This window comes from Acomys russatus, chromosome 27 (genome assembly GCF_903995435.1).
Source record: "Acomys russatus chromosome 27, mAcoRus1.1, whole genome shotgun sequence".
Lineage (NCBI taxonomy): Eukaryota > Metazoa > Chordata > Mammalia > Rodentia > Muridae > Acomys > Acomys russatus.
In genome coordinates this window covers 37532918-37540150 of record NC_067163.1, presented here as the reverse complement: position 1 = coordinate 37540150, position 7233 = coordinate 37532918, and positions in this window count along the sequence as shown.

Here is a 7233-nt window from a genome sequence, read left to right as displayed (position 1 = left end):
CCTGAATATAGCACATATTATATGTAGTAATATGCAATGATCTGATCTGATAGTAATATGCTCACAATGAGATATATATATATATATATATATATATATATATATATATATATATATATATTTTTTTTTTTTTTTTCAAGACTGCTGAGACACTGAGACACTTTTGGTAAAATATGAAGGTAGGCATTGTCTACCTCCACCTCACTCCACCCTCCCTTCCTCTAGGACTTATTAAGATTCTGTGGGTTATAAATAGGTATCAAGAAAGGTAAAGATTGTTTCCTCTGCAGCATTCTTATAATATAAAATCCATTTTTATATTATGCTTCGATGCAACTACTTATCCTAAATTATGTGCTTTTGTGACTATGGAAAGAAAGGGTTTTGTTAGTATTAGAGTTTGTTTCCATGTTTCATATCTTTTATAAATCCTGATCAGAATAAGATAATAGAGATATTATTTGAAAGTTTTAGCAACACAGAATAATCCCACAGAGTTCCAAACCTTTATCTCTAGAACTTTTGAAGTACTTTATAATTTATAGTTCTCCCCACAACTTTAAATAATACAACTTGCAGAGTACTAAAACTGGGGCAGAACATATTTTACATGTATTTACTTACTGTGGGTGATGCACATGTGTGTATGCATGTATGCATATATATGTGTATGTGGTACATACATGTGCATGAGTGTGTGTGTGTGTGTGTGTGTGTGTGTGTGTGTGTCATTCTGTCATGAACAATGCATGTGAAGGTCAGAGGACAGCTAGCAGGAGTAGGTCTTGTTTCTCCAGCATTTGCTTTTTGAGGATTGAACTCATATTGTCATGTTTGGCAGCTAGTATCTTTACCAACTGAAGCCATCGTGTCAGGAAAACAGTTTGAGCACTCACACAAATGCCAACAAGCAATCACCATGCGTAAAGATGTTGAATTTATGTAGTCCACGTTCCTGAGAATTTACTAAGAAAACGGGAGTCATCATCCAGGTCACAAGAAAGGATAATTTATTTATTGTGAAGAAATAAATAAGAAATGGCACCGATGCTGAACTTTAAAGCTTCGTAATAATGACTTGTTATCAATTAGTGGACTAAGAGTCAGTAACGCCATTATCAGTTTAGTAATGCGATAGTAATGCCACCTTTTAATCCAAACCCATGCGTGCATTGGTCATCACGTTAGAAAATAACACTGCGTGTCCTAAATCTCTAAGAGCTGGCACAGATAAAGGCATCTGGGGTAGTTCTAATTCCTTCAGGTTCGTGTGCCACAGAGACCTACCTGCAATGCTCAGACTCCACACGGAGGTGTTCCTATCTCTCGGCCTGCCATGGCTGGCTTCACCAAAATAGTAATCCAGTATTTGCTGGCAGCTGATAAATCCATCAAAAAGCAACCAATAAGAACTTATTTGAAGAGTGACTTTATCTTGCTCCCGTCAGGGAGCAGGAGCAAAATAGCCATCGGTTTACTGTTCTCACAAAGAGGAGGGGTGTTTGGGAGTAGAAGGGTTTTTTTTTTTTTTAAGGTCAGAACCCTTAATCCAAAGCTGCAGAAGATTTGATGCCTTGTAAAATGGTTAGTTTTATCTGGCATCTGACTGGAGATTTTTCTAGGTGAACGATCTCCAAGTCAGTGGAAGTTAAGCACGGAAGTGGGGGGGGGGGTGGTGGTTAGGGAGTTGGGGGAGAATTATAACTTCGCCATCTTAAGTTAGAATGATGTCAGACTCACAGAAGTCACAGAACGGGTCCTTGGACATCATTTGCATTCAGTTAAGGATGTCACTAGTGGCAAGGAGTGCATATTCATGGACACAGTGTGTAAAGGGGGACTAATGACCGTAAACATGGAAGGGATTAGAAAATTCATTAATTAGGGTCATTTGAACAATTCCACTGTCAACTTTAATCACAGTCGTTTCAATTGATGTCTCCTTTAGCCAGTCAACCCACAGAAGTTTTGTTGTTGTTGTTTTTTTTTTTTTAATTCATCAAGAACGTTGTATGGGACTCTCTTCTGCCTCACCTGTAATGTAATTCCTGAAAATACATTCATTCCCTTCTAATAAGCAGGGCACAAGGCATAAAACGTGAACACGCTATATTAATAAGTGCTTATTAAGTGTGTTAGATTTCATTCCTGTCAGCGGAGACAGTGTGGTTTCATTTTACAAGAATGCATCAATTGTCGACTCAGAATCTCTATTTCGTTCAAAATATTCTATTTGCATAAGTTAAAGCATCTGTTAAGGCTTAGGTCATCCTATAAACAAAATATTCATGGATCTAAATTATCTAAGTTCCTCTTAACCCTCCATTAAACGATTTTTCTTTTTGTTTTGTTTTGTTTTTAGCACACAGCTCTATACCTCGTTGGCTATAAAGCTTCCAGGCCACCCACTCCCCATTCCACTCAGCAACGTTCTCTCTCACTTTCTCTTTTTCTTCAAGGTGCTTAGACTTACACACGGCAGGTAAACATTCTACCATTTAATCAAGGATCCATTGGAAAGAAGTCTCTCTCACACACACCTGAGCTTTTTTCCCCTTTTTTACTGAACAATTGTTTTAATTTATAAACTCAGTTTCTGGCTTCTAACAGCACATGCACTGTTTTCTCTACTAGCCTTCCTACTGGGTTAGGTTGAAAGAGTGTACTTTTTATAGCCACTTTCTCTACTGTCATGTTCTGAATTAAGGGACCATGAGTATCCACAGAAGAGATCTAGCCTTGAGCTTGGTGGAAGGGAGGGAGAGAGGGAGGGAGGAAAGGAGGGAGGGAGGGAGTGATGTGTTAAGATGTGAGGAAAGAAATAGAGTTTTTATTCCCTCCAATCTAAAAGCTAAAGAATTAGTTCAACTTTTTTTTTTCATTTTTATGAAAATGACCTTAGGCAAGTCACTTAATCCCTCTAGACCTCTATTTCATTGCCTATAAAATGAAAGTGTTGAATAAGCCCATCATGATCCCTTTTAAAATTAAAATTCATCATTCTGATATGTCACACAAAGATGTTGAAGAAGTGAAAAGTTTTACTGAAGTTGAGAACAACGTTCTCAAAAAAAAAACACTCCACTATTCCTAATACTTAAAAGTTAGCTACAGCTTTTCATCTTGCAATATTCCAGTTCAAACTTTTCCAAGACGCATTTCAAAGCCAAATGGGAGAACATGAAAGAGCTGTGGGAGCAACAACCACATTCCCCATGTACACATACAAAGGATGAAGAGTTGGACCAAAGTGTAAAGATGGGGCTCTTTCTTTAAAGCATAGCTCTTCATAAGATGCGAGGATATATTTTGAGAGACAAGAAGACAAGAGCTCTTGGCTTCTGGCTCCCTTTTGTTGTTGATGTTGTGCCACAGGGTAAAGGTTGGGTTTTCTGCAATACAGTTCTCTCCAAGCCGTAGCTTCCCAGCTCTTCCTCAGCGCTAGAGCCGGACCCCTTGCTCCTCTGCATGGCTATATACTAATGAGCCCCAGAGGACTCGGCCTATCTGATAATAACTGGGTCATGGGCACGTTGTAGGATGGATTCAGGTTCCAAATTTTAGTCTCCCCTATCAGAGAAACACAGTAAGTCTTCTTACCGGAAGAAACACATTACCTGAACATCTTTGGGAATTCCTATCCCTGCCACCCACCCTGGGCAGCTTTTCAGACTCTTCATAGCCCCTACGTTAGTCACCTGGGTGCTGTTGTGACCACCACACCTGAGAGAAACAGCTTAATGAAGGAAGGATCTGTTTGAACACACTTTCAAACTGTGACAGGGGAGGCTGTTGGAGCAGCTTGGTTTCTGATGGTAGGAACATGTGGTAGAGGCTGCTCACATCATGGTGGCCCAGGGAGCAGAGAGCACTGCATAAAATAGAAATCAGGTGTAACCTTCAAATACCTCCCCTATGACCTACTTATGAGGCTTTGGGCTTCATCTTGATCATGACATTTATCCATTCTCCTTCTTTCCCTCTGTTTTGAGCTCCATGTCTCAAGTCAATCAGTCTGTTCTCACCAGAAAGGGGATGAAAAGAATACTTCATCATTATCAAAATAATCTCCAAACTTGATGCTGTATTACAGAAGCCTAGGAGCTCTATGATTCTCCAACAATTCTGTTTTTCTAACTAATGCAATCAATGGTGTGAGGGTAAAAGATGTTCAAGGTCTGCATTCGGCTGAGGAGGTCTAATAAAGCAGCATTATTCACTTCATGAAAATCAACTTCATCAAGAAGGGAAAATGAGAAAGAGTTAATCTCTAATAAAAGATAGCTTAATGGCACTTCCTGACTTGTGTTTAAATACAGTCTGTGAAAGAGCAGTAGTATATATATCAACAACTAGAACTTTGAAGAGCCACAGAAATAAAGATATTTGGTTAAATGTTCACATGAGATGAAAGTAAATGTTTTTCAACACATTTTTATTTAATTTTTTATATGGATTCCTAACAAAAGCCTATCAACTATCGTGACTATTTTATTATTTAAGGATGAACATCATTCCTTTTTCCTATGTAGTTATTCTTGCATTTTAGGACAATTTCTCAGCAACTCGTTGTGTGTTGGTTGTAACATTTATTGTTATGATTAGTTTAACACTTAGATGTTTTCATGCACTGATAAATTTATGAACATACCCACTTCTGTGTTGAAAATTGTCACACATCTTCACAATCCAACTTTGAGGTTTTCCTTAAATCTTGAAGAAGACCATAAAGCTTAACTGAGTCATAAGAGCATGTAAAGAAATATTTTCCCAATGGCAGAAAGTGGATTTTTATATTAATTCAAATTTGAAAGCAAATAACTTAAATTTCAAGTTTCATGGATGATTTTTTTTTAGTAGGAGCCATAACCAATGTGAGTGGAGCATAGGGTGTTGTTTTCTATTAGTCTACCTGACTTGAATCATTCAGAAGTTTATAAAAATCCAAAGAAAAATAAATAAAATTCAGCTCAAGGTTTAGCATGATGATAGTTACAAATTCATATATTCTTTCACAAACTGTATATAAATGCTCCAAGGAGTGCCATTGATGATACTACATGCTCAGCAGTTCCAATATGTTTGTTTATTGTTTGTTTCCCATTCAAGATACATACATCTCCAGTTCCCAACAGACAAATCCAAAGATTTAAAACTCCATTCTCCACTTGTACCAGACCTTCTTGCAATATACTCTCGACGGCCCTCAGTCCCACGAGTCCTCTTTCTCTTTTGGTGCAATTCAATAAATTCAATTCCATGAGCATTAATTGGGCATCTTCCCTGTGTAAAGCACTCAGACTGAAGTAGAACAAAGGATAAGCTTCAGTCCTTGGCTGTAATTTTACCACAGGAGAGAAGTGCTCACTTTCTTTCCCCTGGAGAGAGAGAGAGATAGAGAGAGAGAGAGAGAGAGAGAGAGAGAGAGAGAGAGAGAGAGAGAGAGAGAGAGAGAGTTGTCCCTCGGGAGGGAAGTATCACATCTGGATAGCGCAAGATTCTTTATTCTCCCTCAAATATTAACTCACTTCACTGAATGTGCATCTAGTTTCCGCCTGTGTTTTTTGTGTGCGTGCATGTATGTACACACAACCCATCCCTATCTCTTTACCCAAAACAACTAAACTTTAACAATTTTATTGTGTTCCAAGTACTTCCCTTCCTTTTAGGCAACAGTGATTTCACATTTCTCTAGTCAAAGAGCTTTGTTCCAAATACTTTGCTCACATTTCAGAAGGTGGTAAAGTTTCCTTTTCCTAATGTTGAAAAATAACTACAAAACCTTTTCAGTAGAGCTTTGTATTGAATAACAAGAAGAGAATAAAAAGTTAAGAGTAAGATGGGCACAGTGGCACATGCCTATAATCCCGGAACTTGGGGAGGCAAAGGTGAGCAGATCTCTGTGAGTCTGAGGCCAGCCTGCTTTTCAAAGTGATTGCAAGACAACCAGCGCTACACAGAGAAACCCTGTCTCAAGAAATAAAACAAAACAGAAAATTAAATGTATCTGAGCCCCTCAACGCAACACCAAGGTTGGCATTTTCACCACCTAAGGAGTAGATAATGTTCTCTAAACCGTTGCTTAGTAAAGTTGGATCCCTGGGGGAAATGTAAGATGGCACTGTTCCACGTGCCTACTTCTCTGTATAGCATACATAACTGTAAAGTGCCATTCCATTTAGTCAGAGGCCAATCTGTGAAGCTCAGTCCATTCAAAATATAGTCTTTTGAATTTCAGAATACTTCAAAATGGCTGACAGTTGGCTTATGAATAACAGTTTATCTGGTGTGCATGGGTAATGACTCAAAAATACTACCTAACAAGGATACGGAGCCAGCGACTCTTCTCTGGACATGTAATTGAGTTTGGAGACTAAGGATGCTGACTTGTAGTTCATCTACCCAATGATAACAAGACATAGGACTATCTGACAACCACTTTCCCTTTAAAACCCCAGTACTTCTCTAAAGAAATGTGTGGTCATGTGAGGATATGTAACTAGAGATAGAAGCAGATATGCAGGTATATACATTTTATCTCTGTGACAAAATTATAATACTCTGTTTTCAACAATGATCAAAATTATTGAATGTAATTGCTGGGCTAAAGTGTCATGGAGTGTTTGTTCATGCTCTGTAAGTATCTGCTGTACTCTAGTAAGGATCATGCAGGAAGCTTGAAAACTCCTTCGTCACCAAGAAAAACAAGAGTAAAACTATTTCCACTTTTTCCGTGTGACCACTGAGAATTTAATCCAACATTGAGACTAAATTAATTTTTCGATGTCCCAAATTAAAGGAAAAGAAATCAGTGTTAGCAAAAATCTTTTCTTTAGGTGATCTTCTGACTCTGTCCTAGAGAATTACGTTAGAGATTGCCTGTGGGATTCACGCATCCCATGGTAGGAGTCTAGCAGCGTACAATATTTCCCCTGTGGCATGTGCTCTGTAATATTTGCAGATATTTACCCAAAACACTCACAGCTGAAGCCCCTCTACATACACCCCTCACATCAGCACACACATTCACACTCCTTCCAGCTGCCCGCTATATTTAAAATCAAAGTATTTTGTCACAATATTTTCCCACTCTTGAATCTTGTTTGGTGTAAAGTTTTGAATTAAAATATAAAATACCATGCCCAAATACCAATTATATCAACCATCTGCTTATTACTATTATATAGTGACTTTTTGGGTTTTTATTAAATTTTTATATCCTTCACATCCCCT